This window comes from Ptychodera flava, chromosome 15 (assembly GCF_041260155.1).
Source record: "Ptychodera flava strain L36383 chromosome 15, AS_Pfla_20210202, whole genome shotgun sequence".
Lineage (NCBI taxonomy): Eukaryota > Metazoa > Hemichordata > Enteropneusta > Ptychoderidae > Ptychodera > Ptychodera flava.
The window spans coordinates 6219947-6237947 of NC_091942.1; the positions used below are offsets into that span (position 1 = coordinate 6219947).

The following is an 18001-nucleotide window of genomic DNA, read 5'->3' on the forward strand; positions in this document are numbered from 1 at the left end:
GCCCTGTGTCCCAATCCCCAGAAACACCATGACTCAACTTCCCCTGTCCCCGTTTTAAAAGTAGCTTTCTCTCTCCTCGTTTTTCGCCAAGCTCTGTCCCCAGGACAATCAACCGATATCTGCCCTGCCCTACAAAACAAACACTAAAATTTGCTCCCCTGCCACTTAAAAACATGTTCCCTGCCTGAGCAAAATTAAAATTTCCTCTGCCCTCAAAAATCGCCTCGGAACAGCTTTTTTCGATGTTCCTGTTCTGTGCACGGGTTTGGCACGTCTGTGTGCGTAACACAGAATATTCATGAGGATAATATTGCGTAAATACAATACAAGCCGCAGTCTGATAGCACGGCAAAACTTGACCCTCTAGCCTGCTGCCCTTGAGTTTGTACATTTATCTGGTGTAAGACAAAGATGGGGCTAAGTTAGCAATATTATTGTCTAACGAGAGCGAAAAAATAACATTTTCTTCAAGATTGAGTAAAAAATGATAGTTATCATCAAATTCTTTGCTGTTCGTTTCGTGAATATTTGAAAACCTAAGGAGCCGTAAGCCATATTGGTCAAAGGTCAATCAGAAGACCCAGTGTGGTGTTGGCGTGGCGTCGCGTACACGTACCGCCAACAATGATCAAAATCTCCAGTCGTTCATCTTTTAGCGTTTACTGACATGTCCCGCCCGTGTTTAGGAATGTCTACAGTCTACCTTGAAATCCTGGACCATCTCGACGACTACGCTGTACGTTTAATCTAGTACAACTGGAGAGTCCAATCGTGTCGATGTCATGAACTTAGTTACGTTTAGAGCTACTACCAGAAGCTCAACGGTTCGACAAGCAGCAAGTTTATTCTCCGTTCAATCGGGACGAACTCGACAACCCATTTTAGCAATTTGGACGGAAGAGGGCAACTCTTTTCGCACAAGCGAAAGGTCGACCCCTCGATCGCTGCTGAGTCCTGCATCAGCTGGACGGAGGTCGTGTACAGTATACCAGGTACAGGTATGTATAGTTAACTTGTCCTCTTTGTCTTATTTATTCTTAACCAGCCATATGTAACCAGCCCAAGTGTCTTTTCGTACATACGTCTACTCCTTCTCGTATAAACGTGTTCAGCAATGTCTTTATCTTGCAAAAATGTCTAACGTTTGTGTTGTTTAAATCATCGATATTGCTGGTAAAATTTCAATAAACAATGAACATCTAATTCCCAGGCAACTTCATGCATGAACTGTAACCTTTTCGTGGCGAGGGACTGTACAGAAATTACGGGGGGGTGGGGGGGTGTTAGGGTTCTGGTGTTGGTGTTTCGAAAATATAGAATAATCACCCTTCAAAAGTGTTTTCAAGAAAAAGATTGCCCCCAACTTTCATTTGTCTTTGTGTCACAGTCTTATTTGATGTTTTATTAATAACTGACGTAAAATTTCTTATTTGACCTTTGAACTTTCAAAGAATACCCTAAACCTTTAGAAACATGTAATCACTTGGGTGAAAGTCCAATAGCATATTTGTTGTTCACATCTGCTTTCAAACGCTATTCTCACCATCCGGTACTATTCGAAAAACCAAATTTCGTGCACCAACATTCATGATTCACTAGTAACCAGCTCAGTCTAATTTAAGTACATTAATATCATAATCAAGCATCTATAAATACACAGATGTGGCTAGTTCTGTATTGAAAAATAAGATTTAATGGTTTCCTCATAGATACAATGTGAAGTGAATCACCGTCCCTCCACCCACCGGTCTGGAAACAGCTCCTGTTTGCTCCGAGCCGCGTTGCTGGTAAATATATCAATTACAAAAAATCTCTGAATCTCTGACACCTTAAATGTGACAAGTACGTGAATTTGCATTAAAAATATGCTAATTTTATCCAAAATGACCAGAATGCATGGCGATATTCACTACAGCGATTTTGCTGGATAAACTTGTCGAGACCAAAATATTTTGTAACATAAACATTTTGATATTGAGGTGGGAGCCTCAAGGTTCTTTCACATTTTTATACATAAAAATTCATTTCTTTTCAAAGCTGTCGCGTACTCTTTTGGCCTCCAAAATAGAGCTTGCAAGGAATGATGCTAGACAACTGTATGCGACAGTATCCCTTAGTTACACAGCGGAGCTATATCGGCCGCTAGGTTTGAGTAATGTTAGAATGAAAATCGATTCTAGAAAATAAACTTTTAGGAAGACTTACACCTCGCAATTCCCCATTTTCAAAAATAGGTAATATTACTAAGGACATAGAACATACAATGTCTAAGTTGAAAACATTCAGCGCTCTGCATTATACATTAGACTACTCTGTGCACTTTATGTGAAGATTTCAGTGCAGGTATGCACAGTATCCTCAGTGTTTGCATGTTTGGGCAAATATTTAATCACAGCACAATCTTTACCTTGTGCAAAATTGCACATACACCAAAATTACTGTATTTTCACAAACTTACTTCAGCTCTGAAGGATGTTGGCTTTTACTGCAGTAGGAAACCATACATTTGTGAAACATATGATGAGTAAATTCAAATTTTAACAGTCATTTTGATTTTGGTAATATTCCTAAGGAACAGAACATGCAACGTCACAGGTGAAAACATTCACCTCTGTCAGTGTTCAATCTGGATGTCAAAACAGGGGGTCACTGTAAACCCCTACTCCTGTCCAAGGGGACCATTTTAGAAATTCGGGGGACATCAACACACATGTAAAACCCTTGAATCTTCTGTGGAAATTACTATATTCTGTCAACGTGGGATTTAAAGGGACATAAGCTGTAACTTGTTGCAAGTTTTTCAGTGTTCTGCTTCTGTATATCAACTACTGTGTCTGATCCTAAAAAGTTTGTCATGCTGAAATTTCAAGTATTCTTTTTGTCAACACAGCTTGTATGTGTGTAGTGATCATTGTTTATTGTTTACAAATGAATTCTAGTCCAGGCTTGAATGCAATTTTCAACAATACCGTAATTTCGTAGATTATACTCATTTAGGTTGTGTTGACATGCTAAATACTTGGCATTAAATTACGAATTAGGGATTCAATGCAGAAAGTGTAGGAAAACCACAAAACAAAAGTTCTGAAAAAATAGCCAAAAGATACAGCTTATGGAGCTTTAAATAAAGTATATATCAACTCTTAAACATACTGTTAACTTGTATGTATTTGGAAATTAATGATCATTGGTTCTGACCTAAGGGTTTTACATAGCGCTGTTTCTCTGGAAAATCAGATATGTCCGACCTAAAATATTGCTGTTCAAAACGATCATAGCTGGCCCTACATGGATGCTTGCCTTGTAGTGTTCAACCTTGTATGGGTGGTAGACATTGCAGACGCTTCAATTTGAGGGCATGCCCCATCACCTTGTCTAAAACAGGGGTGCATCAACTACTGGCATTAAAAATCCAAGTCGCAACTAGCCTATCGCCATTATGCACAGTCTATTTTGTCTTGTTTACATTCATTAGCCATGTCACATGCACACAGCTCTACACTACATGTACATCAGTCCTTTCTACCCAGCTTCTTACACACCACCTTATACACTCTCACAAACTTATTTCAACTTGAAAGTTAACCCTTTTCCTGCCAGACAGTATTAAGACTATTACTTCCCAATCAGCCAAGTCAGTAAAACGCGGTATTGAGCCCAAACATGGCGTTTTTTCACCTGCTTGGCTTGGCCTGTTATAGCATCTTTAGTCCAAAAAAATCAAGCTTACAATATTTATGTTTTCTACAGCCTTCAAATGTACAATATTATGTTAAAATACACCATATGGAATATGTTGTGTTTCATTAATTTTAACCATCTTGACCTGATGGTGAAATATGGACTTGGCAGGAAAAGGGTTAGCGCATAAAATAATGCTTAAAGATACTGCTATTGGGGCTTTAAAAGGCCGTGAGCTGCAACACTGTGAAATTTGTCCAACCTCAAAGTACCTTCAATTTCTTCAGATATTCATTGCAATCTACAAATTGAACGATATATAGTCATTAACTGTGCCTCAACAGCATTTGGTTGTGGCAGAATAGACAAGAAATTGAGCACATCTTTGTTAATTTTAAATTTCCCGCAATTTTCAAAATCTTGCCATAATTAATAGGTGAAAACAAGAATTTTCCTCTAAGTGGAGTGAATCCCTTTCCCTTCCTTTCAGTGGGTTGCACCATGTTGTATTTGTAAAGATTTAAATGTGTACATCCACCATTTACGCTGTTTATCATGTAGTTGCATGTAGGCAGCCATATTTGGGTGCGGCACCCATTTATTATTTGTCTTACAAGAATCTCCTCATGCAGTCCAACTCTGTGGATAATTATACTAGAGTAAACATCTCTGAGTTGTAGAAATTTGCTATGAACTGATTTTAATCTAAATATAAAAATCATAAAAATAATGTCAAAAGTTGCAACTCATCTGCCTTAAAGTAAACATGAGAATAATTCTGATCTTACCTAAACATGGTATGTCATTTTATTTTGCATCACTTCATTAATGATTTCTAACTTTCTAAATTAATGCAATTTCTGTATCAAATGAAATATGGTCTTATTTTCAACATGAACATTTTGTATTATTGTATAACCATGGATGTAAAAAGAGTCAATCTTTCATCCATGCTTAGTGCAGTGGGAATCCGATGATGTCAAGCCTTTGTAGGCCATGGGAATGCTATTGTCTGATTCAAATGTGAATACCAATTGATATTCAGATTAATATGATTATTCATTGTCATTATTGTCACATGAAATATGATGATTCATCATCTGTGTTTCAGATATTTTGATTTTTCACAGTAAGATTTTTAACTCTTTTATTTATATCCTTGCAAGTTGCAGGCCCCTTGGAGATGTTTATTAGGCACTGAAAAAGTAGGGAAAGGGTAGTGTCTCAAGGAAAGACAGAGTTACACAAAAAGGCATGCCAACAACAGGAGAATAAGAGAGGTATGTACTACAAAGTCTGCACTGATAATTTTTTAGTCTAAACCAGTGAACTTTGAAGGACAAGGTAACCAAAGCACCAGTGTTGGTGAATTATAGTACATGTACATGGTAGAACCATCATGACACAAGTAAAATCAATTTTACTTAGTTCAGCTTTGATATTTGGTTATACATTTGCAGAGCACCTAACAGCTTTAAGCGACAAAATCTGCCTTTTTAGCTCCGCTGTCAGAGACGCGGAGCTTATCCGATAGACTGATTGTCTGTCGTCGTCCGTCCGTCAACAATGGTCTTCTTCTCTGAAACCGCAAGTCAGATTTCTTTGAAATTTGGTATGGAGGTTCATAGGAGTGACCTCACTCAAGTTTGTTCAAATTGTGGTGAAATTTGCATAATTGTATTTTTGGGGCAATTTTTCCTGTTTTTGGTCAGAAATCTTCTTCTCTGAAACTTCAAGTCAGATTAATTTGAAACTTGGTATAGAGGTTCCTGGAGGTAACCCCAGTCAAGGTTGTTCAAATTGTGGTGAAATTTCCATAATTGTATTTTTGGGGCAATTTTTCCTGTTTTTGGTAAAAAGTCATCTTCTCTGAAACCGATCGTCGGATTGCTTTGAAATTTGATGTGCAGTTTACTTAGGGTAACTTAGCTTTGCAATTGTTATACAGGTTCCTACCGATGAACTTAATGGTATTTATTGAAATTATGATGAAATCTGCAATTTTGTTATTTATGGGTAATTTTTGCCATTTTTGGTCGAAAAATGTATTTCTCAAAAAGTACTGGTCTGATAGCTTTGAAATTCGATATGCAGGTTCCTACAGAATAACTAAATTTGATATTTTGACATTATGATGAAATCTGCAATTTTGTATATTTTGGGGCAATTTTTGCTATTTCTGTTAAAAAAATTTGTTTCTCAAAAACTGCAAGTGGATAGCTTTGATATTTGGTATACAGGTTCCAAGGGATTATTGTAATATGTGATATACTAAAATTATGGTGAAATCTGCAATTTTTATTTTAGGGGACAATCATTGCCATTTTTGGTCAGAAAATTTTATTCTCTAAAAACTACTCGTCAGATAGCTTTAGTGGACGTGTTCTTTGGAATGATCGATGTAAAAATTCAAATTATGATGAAATCTTCAATTGTATATTTTTGCAGATATTTTAGCCTCTTTTTTCTGGCCATTGAAATGAGCTATCAAAGATTTCCACCTTCTTCACCAACATGTGTCAAAAATAGTTATTCTCTACATAAACACAGCGGAGCTATATCGGCCGCTAGGTCGCTTGTTAACCTTCATCTGAAGATACAGATGTAATCGATAGTTATGCAGCTTATTCAATGTCAAATTTTGAGATCACAATGAAATGTGTAAACCCTGCAAATTATTTGCAAATTATTTGGAGAAACATACAGATAAAGTATCGCCCAAAGCTTCGCTTTTTTAGCCTCATTATCGTTTCCGTATCGTTTCCGCATCGCCCAACCCCAAATCCAACATCGCTCACTCGGTTGTTTGGTATCGTTTCCGTATCGTTTCACTAGCGCATCGCCTCATTCACGGAACTCAAAGACATCGGATATGAGATATCGGGCATGAAAAGTCGATGTCATTTCGTCAAAAGTCATCGAAAATTGAGAATATAGACAAGATTTTATCTAGTTGAAGGTAAATGATCGGTTAATAATCATGAATTTGAACGTCTTGGACGATGTGGGTACGTGATTTAGAGTGATTGGCGCGGCGTGACATATGTAGGCCAACCCAGATTTATACCGTATGCGCATGGTGCGATAGTTTGCCTAAAATTAATTTTATTTGTGATGGATAATTGGTTGCGGAGTGTAACTCTATAGTATGAATTGCGTAGCAATTATTGAAACACTTGGAAGTTCCCGCTATCAGAGTGTTATCAATGTGTTGTGACTAAAGGTCACGGACTTCCTCTACATCATAATTTATTCACGTCAATCGGGTTTAAAGGTCACTGTGTAAAGCGTTAGGAGAATTCATGGCGGCATCACTATATGTGTTAACCTAGTATATGATACACTGCAGTTATTATTTAGCAATTGTCCTTACTTTGTACGGCCAGTTTTTCTTGTGCGCTTTCAAGGACGTACATGTATTTAAGCTTAAAAATACTAATTTCAGTCATTTAAAATGGTAATCCGCACACAGTACCACACATTTCTGGTTTCTAGTCAGTGGAAAAGTTGTCCCACGTCACTTTTTGACACTTGTCTCATCGGGCAACCGTACTGGTGTTTCAGTTGCAGTTGTCCAAACGCGACTTTCACTTGCAACCGTTAATGTCTGTCCCTGGTAGAGTGCTATCTTGTTACAAAAATGTTCGCAAATAAAACGGTATACAAACTTCATATCAAATAAAAGCAATTCGTAAAAGAAGCGCATTATAATCACAATAGTTTCAACTTTGTTCCCATTTTTGTGTGTTGAAGCAACATTTCATGAATGGATAATGTTGGACATATGGGGTTGGACACATGTATTTGATCTTTCATTTTGTATACCTTTACTCTCAAAAACATGGGCAATGCCAGGCGGCGAAATTTCCGAAGGCGGCAACTTTGCTGTGGCATTTTTGAGTGAATAATATGCCGTGGCCAATTGGGACCATGAAATTGACTTGATACGATGCAGTGGCGATGTTTAGGCTGATACGATGCGGAAGCAATGCAAGGCTGATACAGAGGCGGTAATGAAACGATATAGAAAATAAACAAACTGAGGTGACAGCAATGTCGGAAACGATACAGAGGCGATCTGAGGCGAAGTTTTATGCCATACTTTATCTGTAGTGTTGAAACAACTAAAGGGGCTCTTAGATTGAGTTCAAAACACAAATGTACATAACATAACATACAATAATAGCATAGTCAAACTCAGGATGAGCTTTTAACACTTTTAACAGCTTTTAACTGGCCAAAATATTGTTGAAGGAATCCATGAAGTGTATTTTATGAACCTTGCCAGGGAACACAACTTTGAAACAATATCACAAGACACACTCATGTCCAAGAGTTTGTTGCAAATTTAATATTGAAAGATGAAACAAGCTTATGCTCTGATAACATGTTCCAGATTACACGATGTGCTAAAAAACCATAGTTTTATCTTTTATTAACATTATACGAAACTGTTTTTGGAACAACCAACTGTGTGCAAGAAAACTCTTGCCTTATTTCACAAAATGTAACTTAATATACATTTTTTCATAAAAACATTTTGCATAGTCAAACAGCTTCAGTGTTGCACCCGCTGGGAACAAGGATATAGTTTTGAACTAGTATTTACTTAGTGGCTGAACTGACAGTTATTGAACAGTATTCAACAACAGCCAGTCCATGCTTCAAGTATCTCTATTATACTTCAAACTTTTCTGTATGGCTGTCTATATAATTTCTTGAAAATTATATAAAATGTATATAACACGATTGGAACTAATTTGGGATAATTGGATTTTCATATTTTTCAAATTTCTCAAATATGTTAGGTGCCTATAGTTGAATGTTGCAATATTACCAAATACTCATAAAAACAAGTGCATAACATAAAAAGAAAAGTAGATGAGGTTACATTTGTAGATGAAATCGACATTACTTCATCCAATTATCCCAAATTAGTTCCCATGTGTTATATGTACTCTAAATAATGCATGATATTGAAAAATCATTTGAAATGGTTATTGACAATGAGTCTCCTTCAAAGCATTTTTTCAAAATTTTTATTTTTAGTAGTCTACAGTTTTCTCTACACATGTGAGCTATGCCTGGCTTGACTAGGGAATCTCTGTTGGTACAAATCAGAATGAATCATGGGATATTTGTAGTATGGGTTGGGGTCTTTGCATAGTTAGCACTATTAGATATACAGAGTCAACAATTTTGTCACAATAATTGTACAAATGTACTAATGGGTTCAAATAAAATTAACAAAGCAAGACTTACTTTAGTTGAGGGTTATGTAAATTGACAGTTCCATTCTGATGTGCTCAAAGGTCTTTGGACAAGGATGCCAATGTTAAAATGATACATGAATTTCCCTATGTTCCTAAGCATAGGTGGAATGGAAGGCAACATAATATGTTCAAATCAGTAATAAGTCATGATACCAGAGTTGATCTTAAAATATCAAATGTACCATATTGTTAGTTATGGCAGTGACTGTAAGTATTATGCCATCATTTATCTCACTCTTTGCATTATTTTAAATAACCATCATTTATCATTTCTACTACAGATTTTAAAGAGGAGAAGTGCAGTGATCAATGCAGATGAGAAGGGTTTCTGGAATGATGTAACTGCAGACCTGATGTCTGATGAGGAGGTCCCACCAGATGGAAGGATAATTGCCTCCAGGCCTTCTTGGCGATCTGACAAACTAAACGTTTTGATAGGATAGACACACTCAATCAGCGAATGCTTAATGACTCTAATTCAAGACACTACATACTGCAGAGGAAGTATGGCAGAGCCAGTGAGAGACCACCTGATAAAAACAGTTCAGTGACAATTGTGTGAGACAGAACAGTGATGCATAGCTTTTCTGAGTAATTATCCATCATCCCTCTGTTGGTCAACAACTGATTTGTTCTCAATTTTAATTGCTTTACTTGAAAAGTAGTACACAGAGCTGGTGTTGTAAGTTCAGTGAAATATAAAGTCATTAGCTGGCACAGGTCAGTTACACCAAGAAAAGTTTAGTATAACCAAGGCATAACTTACAAATACTTCACAAGTACATCTTTGAAGTACTGCTGAAATTTGTCACTTTGACGTATCTGGATTTGTGCCCTCAAGAATTTATCAAGGTGCAGTTACAGTGTTTAAACATGCTGAAACAAATGTGAGCCACACCGTGTTACTGATGGTATTTTTCTATTTCTTGTCCAAAAATTTCTCTGAAATTGCTTGTCAGATTGCTTTGAAATTTTAAATGCAGGTCTCTTAGGATAATATAATTGAAGCAGTAATCAGTTTGTCCTGAGATATGCAATATTGTGTTTTTCAGAGCAATTTTTCCTACTTTTTTAGATTTTGATGAACTGAACAAAAGCTACAATTTAACAGTGCACATACATGTATGTGATAAGTAAGAGTTAATTAAACATACACTACAAAAAATTCACCCCTGAGACAGTTCCTGCACAGGCCCTGATACAAACTGTGTTACAGGTCTGTGTCAGCAAATACAGAAGGAGTTCTATCAGGGGCTGATGCACATGTCTGTATCAAGTACTGTAAACACATGGCTGTATTTCTACCAATTACAGCACCTGTACACAGTGCTGTGAACACTGATCTCTAACAGGGTCTGAAATTTTTCAGTGTTCAAACAATAACATTTCTTTCTGCTTCAATCATCAAAATTTGCCAATTTTTACAACAAATTTACACCCTGAAATCCATCCAAATTTTCAGGCCCTGTAGCTGACACACCACTGTACGCACACCGGTGGTTCAGTGCTGCAATTATAGGTCTTGATACAGTCAGAATTTACAGCATTGTATACAATCCTGTACCACCATGAATCAGAATTTACACAACCCTAAAATTTGACAGGTTTTACTGGTCTTGCAAAAAAGGTTATTTCTCTGGGCCTGTTACAGGTAATGATTATCCTCTGTTACAGGCATGTGTCTGCCTTTTCTTGCTGTGTAGATAGCTTGAGTGCTTCATATTCAATCAAGAAACTCTTGAAATGATTTTTTATTCCTATATTTAAAGGTACACATAGTTGATCTTGTAATTTGGTGAATTACACAGTCATTAGCTGACACATCTCAATTGACACAAACTTACTGTACAAAACTTAGGAATACTACACATGTATATCTTTTAACGTATGCCAAAATTTACAGCATACTGTAAAGAGCATTAATTTTCACCAGGATTTAATTTCACTATTTTGCTGTTTGGGACACATGATTCACTGTGTTTTATTTTCACAGATCAGGCCGTGAAACAATGAATTCTATTATAATTTAAAATTGTCATATGGGTTTAATTGAGCTGATTTTAGTTGCTTGTTGTATTTTGGGTTATTTTCCTGTTTTTGTTTAAAATAATTTCTCTGAAACAGGTCAACAGATTGCTTCAAAATTTTGTATACAGGTCAATAGGGATGATAATGGTAAGATATCAAATTGTTCTGATGAACCATATTTCTCCCTGTTAGGCTCAGGCATATTTAAAAGTGACTGCATTAATTGATATTAGAGTTATCAAGGCTATGGAAATTCTTTTTTTACAGTATTGAAGATAACTTTGAATGTGTCTCAGGAAAATTGTTCTGAATGTTTTTTGTCTGTATTTTTTATTTATTTTACTAACATTTACACATTCGTTTGGAATAAAGAAGAATCATTTACAGTGATCTTGGATTTGTGTATCTAAATTGCAGTATAGTTTTCAGATGCAATCTGTACTCTATTTTGCTGTAGAAAGCATCATTACATTGGTGTCTTCACTTGTAAAAAGAATACTCATTGCGTATACACACACACACACACACACACACACACACACACCACACACACATATATATATATATATATAATATATATATATATATATATATATAGTGTATGTGATGCCTGTATGAGTAGAAATACATGAGTCAAAAGCTACAAAGCATTACTGTTATTTGAGGACCCACCCCCACACCCCAGGTCCCCCGAAGCCAGTGTTGGATAATTATGTAAAAATTGGTGAATAATAAGTATGGATATATGCGGCAACTGTCCCTTCCATTATTATGTAATCAATCAAGCCAAAAGTACTGGTCCCTTGATTCTCTATAAATTAGAGAATCCAGTAGTATCCTGAAATACATATATAATGGATAACACGTGAATCCAGCAGAATCCTGCAATGGATAAGCAATGGATTCTGTTCCGTATCCGACAGAATCCATTGACCACCAGAATCCACTGGCATACATAATGTATATTTTAGTATTCTGGTGGATTCTTGAAGTATCCAGAACAATATACAGAAGAATCCTCAATGGATTTCTCACTTTTGGCACAGTGTACCGGTTAGATAAGTAGCCCCTAATTGACTAATCTGTTGATGACACCAGTTAGTGTTTGACAAGCCTGCAGCTACTGTTCCCAGGCCCTGGGACGGCTAACCAACCAGATCAACACAAACCAAACCCATGGTAAAATAGTAAAGTAAACAAAATTGTGTCACAGATCATGAGTTGGTTCTATTACCCTCTCACCGTCCCCTCTAAAGATGCCCAAATTAACGCAATTCAACTATAGACAGTAGAGGGAGCCCACTCTACTGTTTATGATAACAAATCGCGGTTTAGTAGTTGTTAGAACATCTATCATGTGATAAAGATTTCAGGAGCCATCGACGTCGTGGCCATTTCATAGCTAGTTTCGTTTGTCGGACCACGCGGATGTTCACTTTCCTGTCTCAAGGCTGAAATTTATGCATGTGCGTCAATGGACAAACGTATTCACTTTATTGCCAAATTGGGCGTTAAAAACCCAGCGTACTCAGTTTGTACTGACCCAATATTACTGTTGAACGCTACATGATTGTATCACAAAATACGATTGAAATTCAAAATCGTCGAAGTAAATAAGAAAATAACGCCACCGATATAAAATAGAAAGGTCAATCAAGTGCATGGCGGTAGAAGAGACTGCTTCAAAGGATGGTCACCCATTAATTAGAGTATTATTTTGAGGTCCCGACATCGACTAATTCTTCATCAGGTATTTCTATGCCGTAAATCACAAATTAAAACATATTGAATATGGGAATCATGTAAAAAATCAACAAGGTCGCAGTTACAAGCTACCTGTGAAAGGTCGCGATCGACTACTATCGATGGAGGAAGCGTGTCGCCCTTGAACAGAAATAATTATATTACTTTTGTGAAAGGCATGTAAAAAATTAAGAGAAAATAGCTTCAGGTCATAAGGACCTGCACCAAGCCAAAGCTTCAGGTCCTTACAGAAAACTGCCGGTCCTCAATAAATGCAGTTGTTAACGACCATTAAAGTCAACTTCTCCACCGATACTATGCTTTTGAATGTTGTAATATTTAATTTTTCATATCCTTTTATCAATAGAGTCAGTAAGTATTCACTCCAAAGGACTATTTTTCACATAGATTGCAGAATAGTGTAAATGAATGATCATGAAATATTCATCTACATGATCAGGAATCTGAAAAAGATCACAGCCCTCATCTTCCTCAAGGTCATGCGCACACATTTATCAATGTTTTCCATCACCGGGGGGGGGGGGAGACAACGGGACTAACAGGAGAATTTGACATTTTTCCTAGCCATGTCAAATCCCCTACTCTCGGACTATAAAATGATGTCAAACACCCAGGGGCCGGGGAATACAGGCTCATGCACTGGCATGGCTACATGTGGCTGATGATAGCGAGAAATTTTTTCTATCGTAACTTTCTATGGGGAATGGTGTTCTCTACATTGCTGTGTACAATAGCGCTGTTCACGGTTACACGTTTGTTCCTAAATATAGCTGTACGCGCGCGACATCGGACACACAGCTTGAAATGCGGACAAATTTTATCAATGTTGCACACATGGCCGTTTTTGCAGGTTGTACTCTGAGTCCTGAATATGCCTTTTATTATTCATTGTTACACTAGCAGTCGCCTACTAAGATTTGTTTTCGTCGATTTTGCATGCGCAATTTCAATTTCTAAAAATGCGGACAAATATTAATTTTGCATATTAATAAGAACAGTGACGTAAAGTTATTAAAATGACTCTGAAAAGTTTGACAGACCTCGATACTGCTGAAAACCATCGACACAATCAGTTAATGATACCGTAAAATCTTAAAAGACGTAATTTTTGCGACATTTAGGCCTACAGTCCATGATGACGCTGAGTTTTGCCTGCCTGTCGTAAAACGGTATACATCGAAACAATTTGAAGCCCTACTCTCGGCCTCTGAGAGTATACACGACAGACAGTGCAACTCGACAAAACTGTTAATGATAAGGTCGCTCTGTTTTATAAAATGCACACTTGTTATCACGATATGTCGTGGTAAGAGTCGGCCTTGTGAACTTTGGTTAAAAACCAACAAGCGAGCAAGATGTTCTAGCGGTCCACAAACAAACGCAGCGAAACTTGAACTTGACTGTCGACTGCAGGTAGTGCAATTGGCTGTCGTGTAACATCTAGTCCTTGTTCAAAACTTGAGGTAAACAAATACCTCCATGTTCAAAACCAAATATGTTTAGTCAACAGCACTGTTCTCGTAGTAGGTTTTTGTCTTAAACTCTTCTGTGAACCGTTTATGTTTTTAACGCTTCAATGAAAAATCAAAGCAAAGAAAATAGAGTCAGTTTGATAAAACGAAGGGCTGTATTATGTACATTTGTGTACATGTAAATTCCGAACACTTAAAGTGTGGAACTATTGAAGTAGTACTGGGTGTTGTTATCATATGACACAGATATGCTAACATTACCAGGGTTACACTCTCTAGACGAGTATTATTATAATATTGTGTCACATTGTTGCACCAAAATCAATCCATTCCATCATTGCTAGAATCTGCATGCACGGACGTAATTCATACTGATCTGAATGTAATCAGTTGCACCGTGCTATGCGCGTCGATCGGAGGGGTTAGACTTTTGTAAATGTAAAAAGTCGCAAGACAAAAAATTACTATGTTGCGACATTGTCAACTCCCACCACCCCCGGTCTGGTGTACCATAGAGATCAAATACCCCACTAACAGGAATCGAAGTGCGATCAATATCCCCTGTTGCCCCGTACTCCCACGGTGGAAAACATTGATAGGTGCATGGCATTCAAGTCTGAATCACATGATTCAGAGACAGTCATCATCTGCATCTGCTACAGGTCTTGACGGAGAAAATTTCATCATTTATTCCAAATTTCATTCGGTCATAAGGACCGACATGTTGCTAAACACTTTCGGCCCGACGAGAAATCTGTCGGTCTCGGACCGTCGGACCGACGTTAATTTCGCACACTGCTTATAACTGAATGCGTCATTCTAAAATCGTGAGGTTCGAGTCTTGTACAAGTAAAGAAATACGTGAACTTCAGTCAAACAGTTGAATATCGCGTTTTCTGATATGTTGAATCGAGCATTCGTCGTTCTTCGGTGGCGACTGGCCGTTGAACTACTGTAATAACGATGATAGACAACCCAGCAGCACGCTGTTTGTCCGCGTGATTGAGTTTATAAACAGGAAAAAGCAGTTGGTGATTCGAAAAAAGCACTTTCGTGGTTGTTTAAGTTTTTCAAGTTCATGGAAATAATTCTATTATTTTCTATTTTGGTTTCTTTAAATTTATTGCATAAGTGTATAATTACCTTATTCAATATCGTTTTCAAGCTATACTGACATGAATTTGTGCTGTGAAATATCGCATACTTTTCAATCGAGATTTACTTCGACCCTGGACTTCGACTCATTTCATAAGCAGTCCGCCAATGACAAATTATGTCTGCTCTATATAACTGTTCGTGATAGAGGGACCGTGGTCTGCTCTATAAGAGCGCCGGTACAAATTGAAAAACAAATGCTAGGTCAACATTGTGTTTACATTGTAAATCACAGCATCATTCTAATGTAATATAGCAAAACTTTACGTGCGTTACCCGTATCACGTTCCCTCTTTACCCGCATAGAATTTACATAACGATAAGCTTTTCCAAACCGGGCAGAGCAGACACCGGTGCGATATTTTGTCGCTTTAAAAGTTCGAACTATTGGCATATATTTTCTAATTTCTACTGAGAGGCATGTTGCTCGCTCAACTGTCGAAACAAAAAGACGTCGCAACCATTCTCACAAAAAAGGCAGAAAACTTTTGGTGACGTACAGGAACGTAATGTTCATTGCATGCTTTAAACCGTACAGTATAAAGCGGGAACAGTTTTGATTGCCAGACTGCACTGGGCATATGCAGACATAAAAGTCATCTGACATTTTTATCGTCAGTCGCAATTAGTTCGGAGCGGATCGATTTTGAATGTCGGACTTCATTAGGTGCAGACGAACATGTAAAGTGTTATCAGAAAAAAGACGTAATTTTTGGATTTTCGAAGTAGGCCAAGTTTGATTGAGACGGGGTCAGTTTGAATGTCAGACTATACTTTGCATAGAGACCACGTCAATTCGAGAAAAAACGCAAAAAACCTGTTTTGTTACTTCGACGCGACGGTATTTGATAATTAAACGTGCATTAACCTAAACGCAGGCATATTTTATTACCTAGTGATAATGTCGATCGGGAATGACAATTGTTCAAAGAAAAGTTCCGAGAAAAATAAAATAAATAAATAAAATAAATCACGGAAAACTACCGATTTTTGGAGCCTTCGTTTCGGCACGTCGCCAGAGCTAATGGCTTTACCAGGCAAAAAAATTGACGATGAGTCATTACTGAGATCGGACGTGTCCTAATTCATAATATAAGCTTGCCTACGTTCCCCAGATACATCGGACTAATGTTTATTGTTCACAAGTTGTGAGAAGTAATCTAATAAATGACTAGAACCGTCAAGCACCGCAAAGCGGCTAGTTCATCCTCCAACCACAACTATCGGTATTTTCGAGGTATAGCCTAAACTTACTTGTATAATTAGGGTTATCATACGAAGTTTGGAGGGTACCGACTGATGTTTCCGTATTTTGGCAAGTAGCGCAGCAACTTTATCGTGCCTTCAACAAACAGGTTTTGAATTGCTCTGAGCTCCGGTCAGAGGGTGGAGATTCCAAACCAAAGCAAGGTCATTCGAACGTAATGTAAAACAATCGACGAATACCCTGGCAACGTTTGCCGATAGGGTCCGAGGAGCGGTCGGCATATTTTTCGCGTACAATCCGGGGGAGTTCAAAAGAGTTCGTGGGGGATGTCGCCCGATCGACTGTCAAATTGTATGACATCGCAACCATTTCCAAAATAAAACGACACTGAAACCCTTGGTGAGGTACGTGAACGTAATCTTTATTCACCGTGATTACGTTCAGATGCATTGAGGAAGGTGCATAAGCTTACAACGCGAAGTTTACCGAGTTTGACCATGGTTGACCGATGTGTAAAACACAATCACTGCATCAGAAAAAGATGTTCGTTTTTTTCGGCTCCAATTAGTCCGGAGTAGGTACAATTTGGATGTCGGACTTGAGCAGATATGCTAAATATATTCAGAAACGGACATAATAATTTGGTGTTCTGCATCATAGGTTGGGATTCTGGGAACAGTTTTTGAATGTCAGACATTGTATTGACCGACATAATATACCAGAAAAAGTCGTGGTTTTTGGTAGTTTTTCGACCCTAATTTCATTCAGAGCAGGATCGAAGAATTTTGAGTGTGGAACTTTGTTGCATGTCGACTCACATGTAAAATGTTAACAGAATTGGACGTATTTTGGGGTTTTGAGGTCGTAATATTAAGTTGGATGGAGAACAGTTGTCTCTTATCGGGTATGGATAAGCTTAGACGTGAAACATACCGGTAAAACAGGTAGTTTTGGCCGCAATGCGTTTTGAGCGGAGACACTTCCGTATGTCGAAAACTGACTTATTGGACTAGGCTTCAACCACCGTCCCTCCTGGGTGGAGGGACGGTGCTTCAACAAACATTATTGTTACGGTTTATTGTTGACAGGTGGGAGTGATCATGGGTTTTGGAGAAGCCCAACAACGTCACTATGTAAATTACGCAACGCTGTGTCATTCAAGGGGAATTATGCAAATAGGAATGCAAATGTGTCCACAATGTTTACAAAAGCTCCCCGATTTGACCGGGATAGCCACGTGCATATGTTTTGAATTTTAAAAATCGTGTATTACACGGAAACCATTACTTATTATGAACGAGCGACACAGCTCAATGATGGCCTTGATTTCAAGGCGTATTCTCTGAGAATTTCGAAAGTTGACAGAAAAATGACCAATTTAGTATTTATCTACCTTAAGACATAAGATAAACGATGGCACG

The 18001-nt window shown here is 37.6% G+C and overlaps 1 protein-coding gene and 1 long non-coding RNA gene across 3 annotated transcripts in view; one reads left to right on the forward strand and one right to left on the reverse strand.

The window, feature by feature from the left end:
- Nucleotides 1-18001, reverse strand: part of LOC139151019 (transient receptor potential cation channel subfamily M member-like 2) — a 74361-nt gene that overhangs the window by 29330 nt on the left and 27030 nt on the right. The gene's annotated exons all lie outside the window — the stretch shown is intronic.
- LOC139151020 (uncharacterized) lies at nucleotides 570-11372 on the forward strand. 2 transcript variants are annotated; one of them, XR_011556325.1, is made up of 3 exons: nucleotides 570-998; nucleotides 4854-4961; nucleotides 9236-11372. It is a non-coding gene; the product is annotated as an uncharacterized lncRNA (long non-coding RNA). The 2 variants fall into 2 exon arrangements; XR_011556326.1 differs by having other exon boundaries at nucleotides 866-998; nucleotides 4848-4961.